The sequence below is a fragment of the Bos grunniens genome, chromosome 1 (genome assembly GCF_055505025.1).
Source record: "Bos grunniens cultivar Pamir isolate PY7600 chromosome 1, Bosgru_T2T1.0, whole genome shotgun sequence".
In the NCBI taxonomy this organism is placed as follows: domain Eukaryota; kingdom Metazoa; phylum Chordata; class Mammalia; order Artiodactyla; family Bovidae; genus Bos; species Bos grunniens.
In genome coordinates, this window is record NC_141165.1 from 121767694 (window position 1) to 121792522 (window position 24829).

The window sequence follows — 24829 nt, forward strand, 5'->3', positions numbered from 1 at the left end:
CATACGGGGTTCCCAGAGATGGGAGTTTTTGATTCTGCTTTGTTTTCCCTTATGGTGTGTAAAAGAAGGAGCTTTTCATATTTCCTAGTTTCTGACAACCCATCCAGGAGGCCAGTCTTTGAACTCCTACACATCCATTCCCACAGATTCTAAATTTATCTAGAGCACATTTTGTCTCTAAACTCAGAACAGATGGAGAAGGATGCTGTCTAAGAAAAGCAGAAATGACAGAATTACATGCTGGTTTGAATGTTCTTCATTAAGATCATTTATTGTGTTAATGCTGTGACTACATCCTCTTCCTCCATGGATAAATGACTGCTGGCTTAAGTGTGGCCAGAAGAGATGAGCAATATTATTACATTTTTTTCCTGGTCAGCGAGAAAGTAAAAGATAAACATGGAAAGAGGATAAAAGGTTGGGGGAATTAAAGAAAGGTCTTTCCCTGAAAAGTCATATTCAGTAGTTTAGGTGGGGCAAAAAGTGATCTGGGGAAGTGCATATAGGAATCTATATATTTAAACTCAGATCTTATAGAGCAGATGAATGGGAAGAACATTACCAAAATTTTCTTTCTTCTTTGAGTTCATGATGATTAAAAAACAAAATTATACCAAAAACATAGGAGTAGGTGTAGAAATGATACATTGACATTCATTGAAATAAGAAATAAAGAAAAAATGATAAGGGATATTTGTAAGGAAATTCTGAGGAGTATATCTAGGCTAGATCAGGGTTTACTTCTGAAATTGAAAACTACAAGTGGTAAATTTAATGACTGGTCAGTTGTCTTGAATTCAAAGATAAATGTGGAAACTTATGAATGTGTTGAGTCATAATGGATGGCTGTCATAAATTCTAAATTCCCAGAATATCCTGCATGTCCCTTGAAATGCCATCTTAGTATTTGTGGATATACTGTATTGAATTAGTAGAAATTCAGGGTACATTTTTATTAACATTAAAATAAAGTATAACTTTTTCATAAAGTTATAAATAAAGTATAAATCTTGATTTTGTGTGTTTTGCACCTTGCATGGAAACGTTTGCAAATATGGGATAAAACTAGTCATGGCCATTCCAGATCTGGTCTTAGATCAGTGAGTGCTTCTCCAGCTTGAATGTGATACTAGTCACCTGGGGAATTTGGGTAAAATCTTGTTTCTGATTCACTAAGTCTAGGATAGATTTCTGAATTTCTAATAAGTTCCCAGATGATGTTGTTGTTACTGGTTGAAAAACCACACTTTAAAGAGCAGGGCCTCAGGTGACTAAAGATTCTCCCCACCCACACATTTGAATCAAATATTTTCCTAATGAGTTTCAACACAAAAATTTTAATCAATTATTTTTGGAGAATATTTGAAAAATTAAAAGTCCTTAAAGCTGTGACAGAGACAATATGTGAAATATGGTTTATATTTTTATTTGTATAAATATGACCACAGGACATCAGAGAAGAAAAATCAATAGACACTAGATACATACATGAACACAGTTTAATTTTGTATTTAAAATATATAATTATTTTGATTTAATGTTAATCCTTTAAGTTAGTATCTCAGTCTTCCTCTCAGATGTCTATGTGAGCATTTAGCAGAGTTCCTGCCATTTTGAGTACTACATAAACATTTTCTAAATGAATGAATGAGAAAAAGGGTAAACTTAGAAGTTTATTCTTCATGGCAATCACATATTATAATTAGTTCTTTAAATATTTGTAACCAATATGTTTATCTTTGGGAAGGGGACTTATCAACTCTTCATATTTTTCTATTTGCCTTGGATCCATTTTATATAACACCAGGTATTATGATTTGAGTAAAGGAATTATGTCCTATTCTTTGTCTCCAGTACTGTTTTAGAAACCATCATATAGAGATTCACTGGGACAAAAAAGTCCCAAAAGTTTTAGGAGAAGCTGGTATCACTATAACTAGTGATAGTAGTCGTATCATAACTATGTTGACTTTTTATGAAATAAATGTTGATTTTTTATGAAAAAAAAATTCCCACTCTGAAAAATGGGAGGTTTAATAAAGAGGGGCAAGGAGACATTAAAAGAAGATGGTGGCAGAAGTGTTGATAAGAGAGATCACAGAATATGAGAACAAATTATGTGAGATAAGAAATGATCTTAAGTGGTGAATTATACTTTAAAATATTGCCTAGAGCCAGACCTAATTCTTTTCCTTTTAAAAAAGCAAACATTTGAGCATGAATCTTCTGTTTTCTTTATCTCAAAGTTAAATCTCTCTTGCCTTTGGATTCCAGAGAACACTCAGATTTTCTCTACCCTCTGAAACCCCTCACCACAGTGTGCTGATTAACTTCAGTTTCGATGCGATGAAGTGCACTACATTTGCACCACAGTGCTTATTATTAGTTGTCTCATCAGGAAAAATGTGTGGGTTAATATGATAATTTATGTGGAAAAAAAAACCCAACTGATTATAAACCAGAAAACTTAGTTTTTGTTCTCAGCATCTCCATTCTTTCTGTGTGACCTTGTGGAAGACGTTTAATGTTTCTTGGTTTCAGAATGACAGTAGGTGGACTGCACCAGCCTCTCTGATTTTGAACTTTTAAGTTTTGATCTTGTGAAGTGTTTTTTGATAATCTCATTTAAAGTAATTAAAATAAACATAGAATGCAAACCACAGACATTTGGTGTTGTCAGTTTCTGTTAAAAGAAAGCTTTCATTTGATTTGAATATATATTTGACATAATCAACCTTATGTTTCAACGCAGTGTCCTTGAAAACACTGAGTTTCTAATGAAATGGAAACTGATTCTGTATCATGTGTTTAGCATAAGTGTATTTTAAAAAGCCATGAAATTTATATACATGATGTATTTTTATTCTTGAGCTTCTGAAGTAAATATTAAGTCAGTTTAATTTTAATGTATAAAGGTGTCAACATTTTCTGTGATGGAAATATTTGGACATAATTTTCAAAGTCTATGAGAAATTAATTCTCTCTTTATATCTATATACATACATCCATATGTGTGTATATATGTATTCTTTGTTTCAGTATAGATACTTAAGCCATTAAGAGAAAACTCAGACTGAAATCATGTAATTACATGATTTTTCAGCATAATCTGTCAATGAATTGAGGCTAAATTCTAGTTCACAGGGAGATTCAAGAGGGAGGAGACAAATGCATACCTATGGTTAATTCATGTTGATGTATGACAAATCAAACCAATACTGTAAACCAATCATTAATCAATTAAAATAAATATAAAAATAATATCCTTCTGAATATAAAAGCTAAATAAATCCAATATAATTTTCAAATAGTGCTACAAATATGTTTTTCCCCAATTAGAAAAGGAAATGCTACACACTCGGAAAAAAATCCAAGAATATCAAATATGTTAAGCTAAGAGGCAAAAATTCACCCTTATTAGGATTGTCTTGAATTATCCCTGATGCTCCATGGTTCTAAAGAAGACAATCAAGAAGAATTTATTACTGTAGCTGTCTTTTGGCAATGATTATTACAATTTGTTCAATGTAAAACTATCTCAAATGTTAGAAATAGGAATTATAAAAGATATACATAGCACAGTGTTAATTGAAGGAGTCATAATAAAACTGAATGACAAGATGCTTTAATGTACAATTATAATCTACAATATACATGTGTCTTGGGAATAAAAGAAATCCTAGGTAATTTTAGCTAGTTAAATATATGACATGAGTTATCACAACATATGTCTCTATATTAACTCAGCTATCATAAGTGCACATAAATGATAGGGTTGTTTCAAGAGTCTCAACAAAAATTAACAGGAATTTGGTGAGTTAATAGCACACATTATTTTTTCAAGGGCTACTTTAAAGACATGATGCAATATGTAATTCTTATTAATTAATGGGTATCTCCTAAAATAGAGATGTTAGAAAGTCCGTCTGCAATATGGGAGACCTGAGTTCTATCCCTGTGTTGAAAGGATCCCCTAGAGAAGGGAATGGCAACCCACTCCAGTATTCTTGCCTGGAGAATTCCATAGACAGAGGAGCCTGGCAGGCTACAGTCTATGGGGTCGCATAGAGTCAGACATGACTAACCAACTAGCACTTTCACTTTCAAAACATGAGGAATAGTAGCTGTTAAAATTAACTACTAGTCTAAAATATTAGAATATTTACAAAATCAATCCATATAATTAGTGATTTTTCAAAAAACATTTCACATTACATTGTATCTTTTATAGCCAGACTCCTTCAAAATTTATGTAAGCTCAGTGTATAACTTCTGGTGGATTATTCTAAGTTATACAATTCAAAGGGTTTTCTCTAGTTCTTTGTGATCTCAGAACTCCATTAGGGCTTTCATTTTATTCACCAGTCTTTGATCCAGGTCCAATTTTGATTTATTTTTCTCAAGAAGCTCTACAGAGTTTCAGAAATTTAAGTAATGATCATTTTATTTAGTTGACTATTTCTGATGTCTGGTTTTTAGTAAAAATTTAATAACAATTACCATCCTCACAAAAATTAGGTATGCAGGTGAGCCTAGGTGTTCTCATAATGGAGACAATTAAAGATCTGAAAAACCAAGATTAACGGTTTTCAAAAACCTATGATGGATGATCTAAATAATTTACTTGAATCTTTCAAAAATAAATAATCACCTTAAGTGGTGTTTGTAAATCCTTTTGTCATTTGTTTAACTAAAAGTCATTCTATTCCGAATGTCATTTCTGCCGTTTGTTTCACCATGTTGATACACTTTTAGTAATAAGATTTTACTTTATCAAAATATAATTAGAAGTTTTTTTTGGATTTAATTAATTTACAGATAAAAATTGGAAGAATTCTTGATGGTGCTCTAATGGTTAAAAGTTCCATTTTCTTGGGCATATTTGGAACATGAACATTTGGATTACGAAAATTAAATATACTTTTACCTTCTTTCTATTTCAAAATCAGACAGAAAAGTAATGCAAACCTAAGGTTTTTTGCAGTGAACTCTTAATGATTCATTTAGGAAATAGTCATCTGTCTCGAAAAGAATTGCTAGTTGTTTTCTCTTCTAAAAGATAAGAATTTCCCAAGGGGAGATAAGAAACTAGACTTTCCTTTCAAAATAGTCAGGACCACATAGACTTGAGCCACTGAGGTATGTGGTTGAGGGTGAGTTGGGGATTTGAATTTCAAAATTCCAACATAACTTGCCTTGTTGGGGAGGGCATATTATGGGCTTGAAGTGTGTTAGAAGGTTTCAGGGGAACTGGTGATTCTACTGAAAATCTACCCCCACTAATGGGGATTGCCTCTTGGGGTGGGTTCTGATAAATAACACACAGAATTCTCAGATCCTGGAACACTACGGAAGTTCAAACCCTTCTCCCCAACAGTGTCAACTGTTCAACCCCTCATCATCAAGCTGTTGATAGATTATAATGAGTTAGTATAAGCTGAATAAAAAGCCATCAAAAATAATTTTCTAATAAATGGAATAGATTTAGAATAGTTTGCTAATCTCTAATCCTAAATGGGTGATTCTATCCAAAGAGTTGCTTGTCTCACTGATACCTAGAATCATGTTACCTGGGTAGAATTACCTCTTATTTCATGATTCAGGTAACAATTTTAGATGATTCTACGTCAAAGGAACACACTATGTTTAATATGTAATTTATTTTAGCAGATCAATATCAGGTCTATTTTTTAGAGCAGCTTTGACAGAAAGAGGAGGAAGAGAGAAAGACCACTTTCTGTCAGGGAAGAGAAGGAACAGGGAAGCATCATCTAGATGTTTAAGTAACAAAATGGGGTATCATTCTTGCTTAGGGTCTCCTTACACCACAAGGGACTCTACTCAGCACCCTAATAACAGATTTAACACTATGATGCATTAGCAAATGATGATACTTTAATGCAATAGCAAGAGTTGCAAGAGCAATTTTTTTTGTTTTTAACTGGATAATTGTTTTACATTGTGTTTGTTTCTGCCATACAACAGTATGAGTTAGCCATAGGTATATATATATATATGTTCTCTCCCTCTTGAACCTCCCTTCCACCTGTCTAGGTTGTCACAGAGCACTGAGTTGAGCTCCTATTGTCTGACACAGCAAATTCCCACTGGTTATCTATTTTACCTATGGTAATATATATGTTTCCATGCTACTCTCCCAATTCGTCCCTCCCTCTCCTTCCCCTGCTGTGTCCACACGGTTGTTCTCTATGTCTGCATCTCTATTCATTTCAGTTCAGTTCTGTTCAGTCGCTCAGTCATGTCTGACTCTTTGCGACCCCATGAATTGCAGCAGGCCAGGCTTTCCTGTCCACCACCAACTCCCGGAGTTCACTCAAACTCATGTCCAACGAGTCGGTGATGCCATCCAGCCATCTCATCCTTTGTTGTCCCCTTCTCCTCCTGCCCCCAATCCCTCCCAGCATTAGAGTCTTTTCCAATGAGTCAACTCTTCGCATGAGGTGGCCAAAGTACTGGAGTTTCAGCTTCAGCATCATTGCTTCCAAAGAACACCCAGGACTGATCTCCTTTAGAATGGACTGGTTGGATCTCTTTGCAGTCCAAGGGACTCTCAAGAGTCTTCCCCAACACCACAGTTCAAAAGCATCAATTCTTTGGCTCTCAGCTTTCTTCACAGTCCAACTCTCACATCCATACTTGACTACTGGAAAAACCATAGCCTTGACTAGATGGACCTTTGTTGGCAAAGTAATGTCTCTGCTTTTGAATATGCTATCATAACTTTCCTTCCAAGGAGTAAGCGTCTTTTAATTGCTGCCCCACAAATAGGTTCATCAGTATCATTTCTCTAGATTCCATATATATTTGTTAATATACAATATTTGTTTTTCTCTTTCTGACTTACTTCACTCTGTATAATAGGCATAGGTTCATCCACATCACTAGAACTGACTCGAATTCATTTCTTTTTATGGCTAAGTAATATTCCATTGTGTATATGTACCACAGCTTCTTTATCCATTCATCTGTCAATGAACATCTAGGTTGGTTATTGGAAATAGTGTCAATATCAAAACTTAATAGGCTCTCTCAGGATCATGGATATTTGTCCCAAGTTCACCAACCACCTCATGCCTCCTTTCTTTCTCTCACTCCCAGTCTAAAGTCATTTCTCTGGTCCTCAGTCTTTCTGATTTGCTCTCCCCTTACATTATATACTCAGTTAAGTCATATGCTTTTAGCATCCTTGCCCCACTTAGGAATCATCAATTATCACTTCTCCAGGAAGCATCAAATGTCATTTAAAAATGTGTTTTGGATCTCTAATATTGCAGTTTATGTTTCATCAAAATTTCTGTTTAACAAAAATGGACTCTATGTGGAGGAAGGAAGTTGGATAAGGCAATAAAGGCTATTGCTAAAGAAAATAGTTTTAGGTGGGTGTATTTATTTATCTTTATTATTAAACCTTCATCACTTTGCTTCTAGCAGGGAGGAACAGAGAGAGGGAAAGGGATCTGTGCTTCTGCATCACCAAGGTGGAATGGATTTTATATTCTTTAAATGTTTGCTCATTAATGTTTGAATACACAATATTTTGAGGTTCAGAAGTATCACCATTTGTTTTTATTGTGATAGTTCTCTTCATGGCATGCAATGTACAGATTTTTATTATGTTTTGTTTTTACTTTTACTCATGAAAAATGTGACATTACACTTAAAAAAATAGATCCAAAAAGATTTCAGAGTTTTGGAAGCTGGTTTAATGTATTTTTAATTTTAATTTCTGTCACCTTTCCAATAGCTATATTTTCTTTGCTTTCTGTAGGGTCTTTGGAATGTGAGGGTGTGGACACATTGTAATAGGTATATGGCAGATTTTCATCCAAAGTCCTTCTTTCTTGTGTAACACTTAATCCAGTCATCAGATGATAGAAAATGCTATTTAACACCTAATTGACTACAGCCAATTTTGCCTCTAAGTCAATGGCATAATTTCATGGTATACTAAATTTGTTAGAGTTACAAAACTCTCTTTTGCTGTGAGATGTTTTAATGTTATATTAGGTTGTTGAGCATTGTAATTCAGGAAGACATAAGGACATGATCCCAAACCAAGGCTCAACTGACCTATACAAAATGTTTATGATTGATGATTTGCCTTTCTGAGTTAATCTTTTGATTTCTAAAACACAGTGAGTATCGATGATAGTCACGCCTCCATGTGCCATTCACCTTGAAGCTCTGACACTAACCTGAAAGCTGCTGCTGCTGCTGCTGCTAAGTCGCTTCAGTCGTGTCCGACTCTGTGCGACCCCATAGAAGGCAGCCCACCAGGCTCCCCCGTCCCTGGGATTCTCCAGGCAAGAACACTGGAGTGGGTTGCCATTTCCTTCTCCAATGCATGAAGTGAAAAGTGAAAGTGAAGTCGTTCAGTCATGTCCGACCCTCAGCGACCCCATGGACTGCAGCCTACCAGGCTCCTCTGTCCATGGGATTTTCCAGGCAAGAGTACTGGAGTGGGGTGCTATTGCCTTCTCCAACCTGAAAGCTACTTGAGTAAGTTACAGTGAAGAGTGAAGTACCATTTCAGCTGCATCTACTTCACCACTGAGGAGATCCTTCAGCATCTGTTCATCACACTCTCCAGCTAGTAACTAATGTAATGCAAAATTTAATCTATCTTTTGCTTTATTTTCATTTTCCTTTGTATTGAAATTGGCAATTGTGAAATAATACCTTTTAAGATGTAAATGGATTAATTTTCCAGTTCCCCTCAACCAAGTTTTACTACTAAAAATAAATACTCTCAATTTACTTAACAGATGATCCTTACAAAACTGAAAACAAGCAAAGAATATTCTAGTCAATGATCAGATTGAGCTGAATATAATACCCCACACCCTCCTGCTCTGTACTTTCATTTCCTAAAATTTGTTTAGGATTTTAGGTGGGGAAGGACATGTCTCAGAAGATACTGAAGAAAGCATGAAGACTTTGAGAAAGTTCTGGATGTGCCAGTAACGTCCTTTCTGGGTATTTTAAGGTGTATCTTAGGCAAGCTTTTAGGTTTTTAGTGCACGTTAAAAAAGACATTAACCTATGTGAGTAAGTTTGCTTTGAGGACCACCACACACTTACATTAATTGAAAATGATTAAAGAATTACATGATAAAATAATACTAAGAAAGTAGATAAAATTTCCATCATAAGTCTTCTAGCTGAACAACAGCAGCTCTTAAACCAACCCCAGCAACTTCCCCCTTTTTGTAGTCCACAGTCCTAAGTTGTAAGCCTATGCTGTTTGCTTTTATAAGCTTTTAGAGTGATTTACTCAAGTTTAATTATTCTTCACTCTAGGAGTTCAGTGTTACCACCAATCTGTAGCCGGCTTAAGTGTTCCATGCAGTGTTATATGAGTTGGGAGAGAGGATTATTCATTCTTTCATTGAAGATGAACACAGCACAAATGATTTAATTATTGTGACCATCACTTTGTAGTGTTACATCACCTGTAGTGGCTGTTCCCAAATTATAAGCTTTCTTTGTGTCATTTAATTAGCTGATTAATCTTAGTTTGTAAATATCCATGTCATTATTTTGGCACTGAACTATAAAGAAAACATCATTGTCATTTGGCTGCACCATAGATTTCATATTGAAGAAAATAAAAACTAACTGGAATCCAACTGAGAGAGTTTCCCACTTTGAAGAAAAGGAGTGCCAGTTCACCTCTGTAAAACTCTCTGCCCTACACAGATCAAACAAGGGTTTTTTCTTCCCACAAAATACACTTTTGGTCCTGGAGCCTTCCACCAAAATTTAATCTAATAGTGCTTGGAACCAACAGATGGAACCAAACTTCCATCTAATAGTGCTGCTCATTTTATCAGCCACATTGTGCTGTGTTGAACTAAGTTGCATTCGTCGTGACTCTGTGTGACCCCATAGACTGTAGCCTGCCAGGCTCCTCTGTCCATGGGATTCCCCAGGCAAAGAATACTAGAGTGGGTTGCATGCCCTCCTGCAGGGGATCTTCCTGACCCAGTGATTGAAACCGTCTCATGTCTCTTGCATTGGCAGGTGGGTTTTTTTTGTTTTTTTGTTTTACCACTAATGCCATTGAGAAGGCCCACTTTGGAGGTGGCTAATGTCATAAAGTTACCAAGTACAATAAAAATGTTCTAATTATTATAGTATTAAAGCTCTTGGATAGCAATCAAAATTTTTGAAAATCTGCATCTCTACATCTATATATATTTATTTATTTGTGTAGTGTGTAGTCTTCAATTCCTGTCATAAAAGTATATTATAATAAAATAAGAATTTATAGATTTATACCTTAAATTAAAAATGTGATCATTTCTGGAGACTTCATCAAAAATATCTCTTATTTTACTTGTAAGATTTAATGGTAATTTTCAAAACTTCTTTTCTTCCTTATCTTCTATTGGAGAATGGTTTTTAACTCAACAATGTTAAGATTTTATGTCATATTTTATTCCTTCAAGTTATTTTGATCACAACTATTATCTAAATATATTACTTCAGCCTAGTAGACCTATTTGAACTCCAAAGTGAGAGAGAAAATCCTAGAAATTCTTTTAGTAGAGGAAGAAATGAAAGGCAGATTTTAGTCCTAAACATCTCTTTAACTTCATCCCAAAGTACAGTAGGGATTTAGCTGACAGAACTGTAATGAAGATTCTATGGGGATACACTTTAGAAATAATTTTGTGCCAAGTAGATAATGAATGAAGAGAAATTCGTAATTATTCTTGTGCCTGGTATATAATAAAGATTTATACACTATTGCTATGTGGTTGTTGGTGGTAGTATTTTTCTTGTACACAACTTACGGAAATGTATTCTCCATTTTCCTGGGATAGCTTCCTTCCAAGACTCCTCCTTGTTTTTTATGCAAATAGATCACTAGATATCTTTTTCACTGGACAATAGAACCTTGGAAAGGAATCAATTTACATCCTCAAACTAAAACACTTGATAGATCAGTCAGCTTCTCAGTATCCCCATTTCCCTTCTGTAAAACAGGAATTCAAGTATGGGATAGGCCAAAAAAGTTCTTTTGGGTTTTTCCATAAGATGTTTTAGGAAAATCCAAACTAACTTTTTGGCCAACCCAATAATTGCCTTCTCATAAGATATTACGCTGAAGAATTGCTTGTTGTTTTCACATTTTTTTTCTTTTATGTGAATCCAATAATTATTTTCTGAATAATTTGCCAGGTTATGGACTCGGCAATAGAAATAATAATAAGGAATAGACTCAGTGTTTTTCTGCAAATGGGGTACAGGTATGAAAGCCACTTGGGAGTTACAATGTTCTGTTAATGTGAAGTAAAGTAATAATGTAGAAAAAGGAGTATCTTAGTGATTATAACCTCAAATATCTTGAATATGGTGGTTAATTTTAAATTTTAATTTAAAAATCAGTTAATAATTTATCATGCAGAATTACCTGAATTAATTTTCTATGAATACATATTTTTTAAGTGGAAAGAGTATGTGGAACAGGGTTTTACTCTGAAGTGTTTTGTATAATTTATATTTTAATAAAATAATAATATTCATGTCATAAAGTAATTTAAATTTGGCATATATATTTAAATAAGCTCTGGATATGAATATTTTAAATTTCTAATAATACATTAATTAGTTTTTTATGAGAAAGCATGATCATTTAAAGATATAAGCTACTTCTAAAATTTAGTTAGGACTCTAAAGTTGCTTTCAGTCTCCTGTAGAATGAATCACAAATTAAATATTTTGAATTTCTAATGCCCCATGAATCTTCTATAAAAGAAAAGTCTAGGATGCTACTCTTAGTTATACAGCCCTATTGTTAGCTCTTTTGACATACATTCTGCTAATTTGCACAAAAGTTTTTTTTTTTTAATTTACAAAGTAAACATAACAGTCAAGATATCTATTTAATTCCCTAGCATATTTAGGGCATAGTTCTGTGCTACATTATATCATTTGGAATAAATTCAACCATGGAATTACACTGAAGCTTAGACAAAATGACTCAAACTAAAATCATGACTCTTAAAGCTTAATATTTTAACATTAGTATTAAAATTATATTTAACAAGTTAATAGCCAAAAGTGGAATTTGTATCACAAAGCCCTGTTATCTGTTCCCACAGATACATGTAGTAGCGCATGGTCTTCCTTGAAATTGTCATATACACTGCATCCTATAAGTAGTAACTTCTTACATGATGAATTCACAACCGTTCTGGCTACATACGTTCAAAATTTACCTAAAGAGAGAAGAGCCTGTATGCAGACTTATTGGTTCATTAAAGATAGTATTTTGGAAAGGATGTTAACAAGATAGGCGATACGAACAGCTGTGAAAAGAAGAGAAGCAAAAAGCAAAGGAGAAAAGGAAAGATATAAACATCTGAATGCAGAGTTCCAAAGAATAGCAAGAAGAAATAAGAAAGCCTTCTTCAGCCATCAATGCAAAGAAATAGAGGAAAACAACAGAATGGGAAAGACTAGAGATTTCTTCAAGAAAATCAGAGATACCAAAGGAATATTTCATGCAAAGATGAGCTCGATAAAGGACAGAAATGGTATGGACCTAACAGAAGCAGAAGATATTAAGAAGAGATGGCAAGAATACACAGAAGAACTGTACAAAAAAGATATTCATGACCCAGATAATCACGATGGTGTGATCACTGACCTAGAGCCAGATATCCTGGAATGCGAAGTCAAGTGGGCCTTAGAAAGCATCACTATGAGCAAAGCTAGTGGAGGTGATGGAATTCCAGTTGAGCTATTCCAAATCCTGAAAGATGATGCTGTGAAAGTGCTGCACTCAATATGCCAGCAAATTTGGAAAACTCAGCAGTGGCCATAGGACTGGAAAAGGTCCATTTTCATTCCAATCCCAGAGAAAGGCAATGTCAAAGAATGCTCAAACTACCGCACAATTGCACTCATCTCACATGCTAGTAAAGTAATGCTCAAAATTCTCCAAGCCAGGCTTCAGCAATATGTGAACCGTGAACTTCCATATGTTCAAGCTGGTTTTAGAAAAAGCAGAGGAACCAGAGATCAAATTGCCAACATCCGCTGGATCATGGAAAAAGCCAGAGAGTTCCAGAAAAACATCTATTTCTGCTTTATTGACTATGCCAAAGCCTTTGACTGTGTGGATCACAATAAACTGTGGAAAATTCTGAAAGAGATGGAAATACCAGACCACCTGATCTGCCTCTTGAGAAACCTGTATGCAGGTCAGGAAGCAACAGTTAGAACTGGACATGGAACAACAGACTGGTTCCAAATAGGAAAAGGAGTACGTCAAGGCTGTATATTGTCACCCTGCCTATTTAACTTATATGCAGAGTACATCATGAGAAACACTGGACTGGAAGAAACACAAGCTGGAATCAAGATTGCCGGGAGAAATATCAATAACCTCAGATATGCAGATGACACCACTCTTATGGCAGAAAGTGAAGAGGAACTCAAAAGCCTCTTGATGAAAGTGAAAGTGGAGAGTGAAAAAGTTGGCTTAAAGCTCAACATTCAGAAAACGAAGATCATGGCATCCGGTCCCACCACTTCATGGGAAATAGATGGGGAAACAGTGGAAACAGTGTCAGACTTTATTTTTCTGGGCTCCAATATCACTACAGATGGTGACTGCAGCCATGAAATTAAAAAATGCTTACTCCTTGGAAGGAAAGTTATGACCAACCTAGATAGCATATTCAAAAGCAGATACATTACTTTGCCAACAAAGGTTCGTCTAGTCAAGGCTATGGTTTTTCCTGTGGTCATGTATGGATGTGAGAGTTGGACTATGAAGAAGGCTGAGTGCCGAGAATTGATGCTTTTCAACTGTGGTGTTGGAGAAGACGCTTGAGAGTCCTTGGACTGCAAGGAGATCCAACCAGTCCATTCTGAAGGAGATCAGCCCGGGGATTTCTTTGGAGGAAATGATGCTGAAGCTGCAACTCCAGTACTTTGGCCACCTCATGCAAAGAGTTGACTCACTGGAAAAGACTCTGATGCTGGGAGGGATTGGGGGCAGGAGGAGAAGGGGACAACAGAAGATGAGATGGCTGGATGGCATCACTGACTCGATGGACGTGAGTCTGAGTGAACTCCGGGAGTTGGTGATGGACAGGGAGGCCTGGCGTGCTGCGATTCATGGGGTTGCAAAGAGTCGGACACGACTGAGCGACTGGTCTGATATGAACACTATTTAATAAATCATAATAAGATTTAAATTTTAAGTAATAATTTAGTGACTTGGTTTACTTTTAAACTTGGTGGTGAACAATATTGATCTAGAGCAGTTTATGATTTTAATACTAGTATTTCTACTGAAATGAAACTTGGGTAGATAAATGACATATCAAGCATTTTTAGGTATTGAAAAGTTATCTTGTCCAAGTTCCCTTTGTGAATCTTCTTGACTTGGTTTACTTTTAAACTTGGTGGTGAACAATATTGATCTAGAGCAGTTTATGATTTTAATACTAGTATTTCTACTGAAATGAAACTTGGGTAGATAAATGACATATCAAGCATTTTTAGGTATTGAAAAGTTATCTTGTCCAAGTTCCCTTTGTGAATCTTCTTCAGCCTCACACCCTTTCAGTGAAATACAAGCCAAGTTTGTGATAAGAGAAAGCCAAACAATAACGACCCATAGATTTAAATCTTTTGCAAATTGCAAACTTACTTTTCCACTTGAAGATTTCATTCCTATTGACATTTGTAAAAATGCCTATTTTTAATTAAATCCAATTTGGTCAACATTTGTTGAGAATATACTATATCCTTAGTGCTGTGAGGAGAAAAATGACATCTAAAATAAGGCTAGTTAAGGGGGATAATGATGCCCTTATATGATTATAATTCCCACATCCGTCTTAAACTTGTAGATAATTCTGAACCATTTTCTGTTTTTGCCTTGAACTATTTTATTCTTTAAAGGGCCCAATCTTTTCCTCAGCCTTCAATTTGACAGTCATTCCTGGAGCCACTCTTGTCTTCATACTCCATAGTCATTCATGTCATTCATAGTCATTCATTTGTAGACCCTGACTGTCTTTTTTACTTTTCCTTTGTTCATTTGTTTCTTCCATAGGTATTTTATTTTTTAAAACTGGGTTGTGTTGGATAGAAAAATACCTTGCAAAATGTAATTTCAAAAATACACAGAGGAAAGCCTATTATCACATCAATTTTGTTGGGTTAGACATCTGGATAGAGTTTCATACCTATAAAAAGTTCCTTATGAAAGTATAATGTATCTGAATGCTTTGTGTTTTATGCTCACACCACTTATCAGAGAAAATGGAAATATTATTAATTTGCCTTTATTTCTAAATCATATGATGATCTTTATTCAAATTGCAAAAGAAAGAATCACTGGAATATTTAAACTAAACAGTTGTTTTAAAGCATAACAATAACAAAGAAAGTCTTCAAAATTTAATCATTACAGTTCAGTCTAGCAGTCATGCATTTGGATTCTCTTTTGCCATAATTTGAAATTGACCTTAATGGTTATGGATATTCCTAAAATTAAAAACATGTGATGCAGAGTGGCTGTTCCACAGAATTTCTGTTAACTCTTTGTAGGTACTCTGTAGGTTCATGAAAATGAAACTGGGTCAGAATTTATTAAAGTTTAGAATTGTTTCTCATGTCTGTATTTCACTCTCGCCAGTACTTTATTCTCCGTAGAAAATTATTCTGATAAGGTGAGCAAGTTATTCAACAAATGTAAGTTGTGACTTCTAAATTATTGATAAATAATTACTAATAAAATTACTTTCATATGTCTTAGGTATTTTTTACTCTCATCTGAGTAATGTGGGATTTATGTTTTGCTAGACTATACTATATATAGCATACTATATACTATGCTATACTATTTGCTATACTATAATATAGCAAATAGTATATTAGTTTATTAGTATGTTAGTCAAGAAATTAAAATATGCTTGCTCCTTAGAAGAAAAGTTATGACTAACCTAGAGAGCAGAGACATTATGATTAACCTAAAAAGCAGAGACATTACTGTGCCAACAAAGGTCCATCTAGTCAAAGCTATGGTTTTTCCAGTAGTCATGTATGGATGTGAGAGTTGGACTATAAAGAAAGCTGAGTGCTGAAGAATTGATGCTTTTGAACTATGGTGTTGGAGAAAACTCTCGACAGTCCCTTCTACTGCAAGGAGATTAAACCAGTCAGTCCTCAAGAAAGTCAACCCTGAATATTTGTTGGAAGGACTGATGCTGAGGCTGAGACTCCAATATTTTGGCCACCTGATGCGAAGAACTGACTTATTTGAAAAGATTCTAATGCTGGGAAAGATTGAAGGCAGGAGGAGAAGGGCACAACAGAGGATGAGATGGTTGGATGACATCACTGACTCCATGGACATGAGTTTGAGCAAGGTCTGGGAGTTGGTGATGGACAGGGAAGCCTGGCATGCTGCAGTCTATGGGGTCACAAAGAGTCAGACACGACTGAGCAACTGAACTGAAACTAATATAGTAAATATTAGTATAGTAAGAGCATCATAAGTTAGAATATAAGACAGCATTTTCAGAAATATAAAATGCTCAGTAACTTCCCAGGTGGCACTAGTGGTAAAGAACAAGCCTGCCAATGCTGGAGACATAAGACATGCTGGTTTGATTCCTGGGTCAGGAAGATCCCCTGGTGGAGGGCATAGCAAGCCACTGCAGTATTCTTTCCTGGAGAATCCCAAGGACAGAGGAGCCTGGCATGCTACAGACCAGAGGGGGCAAAGAAACACAACTGAAGCAACTTAGCATGCTGTATGACCATGAACCTGTTCCCAACTAGTTTTATTAAACATTAATTTTAAAAATCATTGTACAGTCATGCTCCATGGCCAACACCAGTTTGTCCCTTGTTGCTATTTATGGCACATTTACAGTGTGAGCTTTCACGTTCACAAAGATTACTCCAAGGCAAATTATATATTGAAGTTTCCTTCCACACCATGTGGCTTTTTGAAGTTAGAAAGAATCATCACTATTTCTACACAAATTCCCATGTACAAATTCTTGGCTCTGCTATTTCCAGTAGTTGTTTTGAGACATAAACCAAGAAGGTGAAGTTGTGGTGCTGGCCAAGCCAGCTTTTCCAATGCTTCTTTAAATCATATAGAAATGACTTCAAAGTATATCATGGACATTTTGTTTTTTTTAACATAGGAATATTTTTAAAAAGTATCAGTGACATCTTGCTTTCCCTAAACATTATACCAGCAAAGCAAAACATGATTTTGAGTTTCTAGATACAGTTCTAGAATTTATGTGGTATGTGTGTGTGTGTATGTGTGTGTGTGTGTGTATAAAATATCTATATATGTGCTAGTAGTAGGGCTTCCCTGGTGGCTTAGCAGTAAAAAAATCTGTCTGCAATGCAGGAGACATGGGAGACACAGTTTGATCAATCCCCGGGTTGGGAAGATCCAACCCAAGATGCTAGAGGAGGGCATGGCAACCCTCTCCTATATTCTTGCCTGGAGAATTCCGTGGAAAAAGGAGCCTTGCAGGAACAGTCCATAGGTTTGCGAAGAGTCAGACATGACTGAAGTGACTTAGCATGGGTGCAGGTACTAGTAGCAGCCATTATACCAGTCCTCTGACAAACCTGAAGAACAGTAATTCAGAAAAGTACATCATAAGTTTGAAACAAGTGGATAGAACAAAGAGTTATGGCATTATTATAAGAATTTAAATGTTTTGCAAATATTAATTTGGTAAAGATAGCATTAATTTTGTTGGATTATTAAAAAAAATTCTTATAGGAGAATCTAATTCACAGATTAATAAAATATTAGCAATAAGACCAAAGACAGATATGGTCTAATCTGACTTTCACAGTTTACAGATGAGCAAAACAGGACCAAATCATGTAATGTATCACACACAGAGGACATTTGACCTTGTCTTTGAAGCTAGTTCTTTGCTTTTACTGGTCTATAGCTACCTCTTAAAATTTCTGCAATGCCGACATTAAAGAGCTTCTGACTCCCAGGTCAGTGCTCTTTAAATGACGCATTGACCAGGGGGTATGGTTTAAACAGATAAATATGAGGAACATGGTAAAGAAAAAAAGTAGACAACTTTGGGAACATCATAAAAGATGAAAATAGGAAAGTGTCAGATGAGTCTGTAGTATTTATACAAAGAAAAAATAGACTAGAATGAAAAAAATGTGTACCAGAGTGTTGAAAAGGAGAAAGATCTATCATAATTGTGAAGGATCAAGTTATAGAGCTTAAGTTCATGGGCAAAGATAATCCAAATTTTTTCAAGTGGGAGAGTGAGGTGGAAAATGTGATTTGCAAATGATAGTTTGAAAATGATGTTCATGAAGTTGGAGAAATAAAAAGCTGTGGAGTATAATTAGCTCAGGCTACTGTGTAATCTAAGCATGAGGCAATAACATCTCTACTAATATATGTTAAAGAGAAATCAGCCCATGACAATGTAATGGTTGTGTTAAGGAAGTATGGGAGCCAAGTATCACCAATGCTTCTGAGCTTTAATTCATGAATTCTTTTTTTTTTTAATTTTACTTTATTTTTAAACTTTACATAACTGTATTAGTTTTGCCAAATATCAAAATGAATCCATCAAGGAACTAAACTACAATTTAAGAATATGAAATCAGAAAAGGGAATTGGGGTTTTATTGGAGTGGGTAGTAAAGGCGGAGGAGATCAGTTTAGTTCTAGAAATAGTAATCTTGAGAAAATGGAGGTCGAACCTTAAGTTAAAGGGGCTTCCCTGGTGGCTCAGACAGTAGAGAATCATCCTGCATTGAGGGAGATCTGGGTTCAATCCCTGGGTTGGGAAGATTCCCTGGAGAAAGGAATTGTAATCCGTTTCAATATTCTTGCCTGGGAAACCCCATGGACAGAGGAGTCTAGTTGGCTAGAGTCCATGGGGTCCCAAAGAGTTGGAGAGGACAGAGTGACTAACAATGCTAAGTAAATACAAAGTGCGTGCATGGGTGCCGTGTTGCTTCAGTCACATCTGACTTTTTCCAACCATGTGAACAGATGTATTAATAGCACAATTAACTTCCAGAAAATTTAAACATAAAAGTTGCCATTTACTCCTAAATTTGTTTGTTGAGAGTTCTAAACTTAGATACCTTTTGATTCCAAAGGGTAAGTCTAGACATTTGTGATTAATTGTATACATCAATTTGTTTCAGTTCAGTTCAGTCACTCAGTCGTGTCCGACTCTTCGCGACCACATGAATCACAGCACGCCAGGCCTCCCTGTCCATCACCAACTCCCGGAGTTCACTCAGACTCACATCCATCGAGTCAGTGATGCCATCCAGCCATCTCATCCTCTGTCATCCCCTTCTCCTCCTGCCCCTAATCCCTCTCAGCATCAGAGTCTTTTCCAATGAGTCAACTCTTCCCATGAGGTAGCCAAAGTACTGGAGTTTCAGCTTTAGCATCATTCCTTCCAAAGAAATCCCAGGGCTGATCTCCTTCAGAATGGACTGGTTGGATCTCCTTGCAGTCCAAGGGACTCTCAACAGTCTTCTCCAACACCACAGTTCAAAAGCATCAATTCTTCGGCCCTCAGCCTTCTTCATAGTCCAACTCTCACATCCATACATGACCACAGGAAAAACCATAGCCTTCACTAGTCGGACCTTCGTTGGCAAAGTAATGTCTCTGCTTTTGAATATACTATCTAGGTTGGTCATAACTTTCCTTCCAAGAAGTAAGCGTCTTTTAATTTCATGGCTGCAGTCACCATCTGCAGTGATTTTGGAGCCCCAAAAAATAAAGTCTGACACTGTTTCCACTGTTTCCCCATCTATTTCCCATGAAGTGATGGGACTGGATGCCATGATCTTCGTTTTCTGAATGTTGAGCTTTAAGCCAACTTTTTCACTCTCCACTTTCACTTTCATCAAGAGGCCTTTGAGTTCCTCTTCACTTTCTGCCATAAGGGTGGTGTCATCTGCATATCTGAGGTTATTGATATTTCTCCCGGCAATCTTGATTCCAGCTTGTGTTTCTTCCAGGCCAGCGTTTCTCTTGATGTACTCTGCATATAAGTTAAATAGGCAGGGTGACAATATACAGCCTTGATGTACTCCTTTTCCTATTGGAACCAGTCTGTTGTTCCATGTCCAGTTCTAACTGTTGCTTCCTGACCTGCACACAGATTTCTCAAGAGGCAGATCAGGTGGTCTGGTATTCCCATCTCTTTCAGAATTTTCCACAGTTTATTGTGATCCACACAGTCAAAGGCTTTGGCATAGTCAATAAAGCAGAAATAGATATTTTTCTGGAACTCTCTTGCTTTTTCCATGATCCAGCGGATGTTGGCAATTTGATCTCTGGCTCCTCTGCCTTTTCTAAAACCAGCTTGGACATCTGGAAGTTCACGGTTCACATATTGCTGCCCGGCTTGGAGAATTTTGAGCATTACTTTACTAGCATGTGAGATGAGTGCAACTGTGCGGTAGTTTGAGCATTCTTTGACATTGCCTTTCTTTGGATTGGAATGAAAACTGACCTTTTCCAGTCCTATGGCCACTGCTGAGTTTTCCAAATTTGCTGGCATATTGAATGCAGCACTTTCACAGCATCACCTTTCAGGATTTGAAATAGCTCAACTGGAATTCCATCACCTCCACTAGCTTTGTTCGTAGTGATGTTTTCTAAGGCCCACTTGACTTCACGTTCCAGGATGTCTGGCTCTAGGTCAGTGATCACACCATCGTGATTATCTGGGTTGTGAAAATCTTTTTTGTACAGTTCTTCTGTGTATTCTTGCCACCTCTTCTTAATATATTCTGCTTCTGTTAAGTCCATACCATTTCTGTCCTTTATCGAGCCCATCTTTGCATGAAATGTCCCCTTGGTATCTCTGATTTTCTTGAAGAGATCTCTAGTCTTTCCCATTCTGTTGTTTTCCTCTATTTCTTTGCATTGATCATTTGCTGCATAAGAAATGTCTGTATTTCCTCATATTAGCCAAAGCAGAGTCATTTTACAGAATCTGATGGGAGCATCTTTCATTTAGTCTTTTCCAGAATATCAGTTATCTTTATTTTCTACATTAAATTTGTTTCTTCCTCTTTTTCTAAACAATATGTTTATTCCTACATCTGTATCTTTTTCAAATATTCAATCTTTTCTGTAATTTCTCTTATTATTTTGCCATACTCAGATTATGCCTCAATATAGGAAATCCCTTATGCAATTCACTATTTGAGTAAATTTGCTTGTGTTCTGCTTCCTTTCCAAAAAGTAAAAGAAAAAAACAAGAGAGAGAGAAACACACCTTAATGTATCCCAGGTTCCTAGGCACATGGAGGGTCTGGCTTAAGTCCTTCGGAGATTATTTCCTGAAAAGCTCACTAACAGTTAAAACTTTAAAAAGTAATATAAGTTCATGATGCAATAATAGCCAAATATTAGTACAATATAAAATTTACAATATATTTCACATATATTTCCTCATTAGTAATTCACAACAGATTGAAGTAGATTGGTTATAAGGAATCTAGATTCCAGAGAAGCTATTTAGCAAATTACTCATGACCATACCACATTGGAAAAGCTCAAGACACAAACTTGCAACCAGTAGAGAAATATGTTCTAGAGATCTAATACACAGCAGAGTGACTATAGACAACATACTGTACTATAAACATCAAAGTTTTTAAAAGAACAATCCTTAATTGTTCCCATCACATACAAAAAATAATTAAAAAGTGACATAATAGAGATGTTAACCAAAGCTATAATAGTAGTCATATTGCAATATATAAATGTATCAAATCAAAGCATAGCACACCTTAAACTTAATGTTATATATCAATTACTTTTCATTAAAAAATTTTCAAAACTTTGTTTTCTGAAGCTATTTGCTGGGCATTAATGAACAGTACCTATGTAACACTTTATAATTTGTAGTTTGGAATAATTTGAAGTACTTTATCCTCCCAAAGCTTAGTATGCTTATTTTCTATCAACATATATTGGAATAGAAATAAAAATTCCTATTCCAAATGTTTCTTTGTTGGGGGCTAGTGAGGATAGGGTGCCTTAAAATTATTTAAATAGTATTCATATATTCATAGCTTCTAAATCTGAAATGTAAATCCTAGATTTGCTCCCAAAATTTAGGATTCAAGAACCATGATATAAAAGTACTCACTATTGTTAGCACTGGGAGCTGATTCCTGTGACAGTAGTTTGACAATCCCACTTATTCACTAAAACAATATTTCAGTCAATGACAAGAGAAGTATTTTTTTGTCATTAAATTTTTATTTTTATAGAATATACCTCTGGAAAGTTTAATTAGTAATTTTGGAGTCTTTATGCAATTTTCAAAGATTTAACAATCACTATTCCCTTTCTCCCGGAGAAGGCAATGGCACCCCACTCCAGTACTCTTGCCTGGAAAATCCCATGGACCAAGGAGCCTGGTAGGCTGCAGTCCATGGGGTCGCTAAGAGTCCGACACGACTGAACGACTTCACTTTCACTTTTCACTTTCATGCATTGGAGAAGGATATGGCAACCCAGTCCACTGTTCTTGCCTGGAGAATCCCAGGGACAGGGGAGCCTGGTGGGGTGCTGTCTATGGGGTCGCACAGAGTCGGACACGACTCAATGACTTAGCAGCATTCCCTTTCTCCAAAATGTATCTTAAGTTTTGTGACAGATGTTTAGTAGAAGAAATACAAGGAATAACAAGTAATGTAGTCTTTGTCGAGGGCATCAAAACATTTCATCCCTTGCCAAAATGATGCAGAATACATTTGCATGAATAAATGCTAAATACTCTGCCATGAAATGACTTTGATTTGGCTAATGCTGTCATTTTTTCCCCATGAAACTTAGATTGAAAGTGAAAGTGAAACTCACTCAGTTGTATCAGACTCTTTGCAACTCCATGAACTATCCAGTTCATGGAATTCTCCTGGCAAGAATGCTGCAGTGGGTAGCCTTTCTGTTCTCCAGGGGATCTTCCCAACCCAGGGATTGAACTAGCCAACCAAATCCCCATTTCCTGAATTACTGCTCTCTCTGTTACTTGGTTTCTTTATTACCTGTATGAATTTTTACACAGAGTCATTCAAATTACTTTGGTTCATATTTTAATTTGTTTTATTTTAAAATTTACATGACAAAAACAGTTGGTGGTGACTAAAATAAACTTAATTTTTGTTTAAAATTTTTTTTTCAATACATTTGGATATAAAATAGTAGTATTGTTATTCAAAAACAAGAAACAAGGCTCAGAGATAATGTCCTTCTTCAACAGGTAAAAGAAAAAAAAACTACGCTTTATCTTAAGTATTGTATATTAATCTCCTCTCTGTCAGATGACTTCAAAAATGCATAGAGATACAAATTTAATATTTGTAGGATGTAGAAAAAGCAATTATCTTTCAAAGATAAAGATATTTCTAGTAATAAAATGATTAATTTGTATGTGGAAATCATCAAAATACAAATCAATGCTTGAACTTTGATCACAAATTTTATACAATTACTATTTCAACAGAAAATTGGATTAAAGATTTACTGAGCATGGCTCCACCCATTAGAACAAGTTCCCCCCTCAGTCAGTCTGTCCCATCAGGAAGCTTTCATAAGCCTCTTAACCTTATCCATCAGAGGGCAGACAGAATGAAAACCACAATCACAGAAAGCTAATCAAGCTGATTACATGGACCACAGTCTTGTCTAACTCAATGAAACTATGAGCCATGCTGTGTAGGATCACCCAAGATTGACAGGTCATGGTGGAGAGTTCTGACAAAACATGGTCCACTGGAGAAGGGAATGGTAAACCACTTCCGTATTCTTGCCTTGAAAGCCCATGAACAGCATGAAATAGCAAAATGATAGGACACTGAAAGATGAACTCCCCAGGTCAGTAGGTGCCCAGTATGCTACTGGAGATCAGTCTAGAAATAACTCCAGAAAGAATAAAGAGACAGAGCCAAAGCAAAAACAACACCCAGTTGTGGATGTGACTGGTGATGGAAGTAAAGTCTGATCCTTACAGGATCAGAGCAATTTTTCATATGAACCAGGAAATTTAGGCCCATGAATCAGGCAAATAGGAAGTGGTCAAACAGAAGATGGCAAGAGTGAACATCAACATTTTAAGAATCAGCAAACTAAAATGGACTGGAATGGGTGAGTTAAATTCAGATGGCCATTATATCTTCTACTGTGGGCAAAAATCCCTTAGAAGAAATAGTAAGCCATCATAGTCAACAAAAGAGTCTGAAGTGCAGTAACTGGATGCAATCTCAAAAACGACAGAATGATCTCTGTTCATTTCTAAGGCAAACCATTCAATATCATAGTAATCCAAGTCTATGCCCTGAGCAATGATGCTGAAGAAGTTGAAGTTGAATGGTTCTATGAACACCTACAAGACCATCTACAACTAACACCCCCAAAAGATGTCTTTTTCACTATAGGGGACTGGAATACAAAAGTAGGAAGTCAAGAGATACCTGGAGTAACAGGCACATTTGGTCTTGGAGTACAGAATGAAGCAGGGCAAAGGCTGATAGAGTTTTGCCAAGAGAATGCACTGGTCATAGCAAACACCCTATTCCAACAACACAAGAGAAGACTCTATACATGGACATCACCAGACGGCCAACACTGAAATCAGACTGATTATATTCTTTGCAGCCAAAGATGGAGAAGCTCTATACAGTCAGCAAAAACAAGACTGGGAGCTGACTGTGGCTCAGATCATGAACTCCTTATTGCCAAATTCAGACTTAAATTGAAGAAAGTAGGG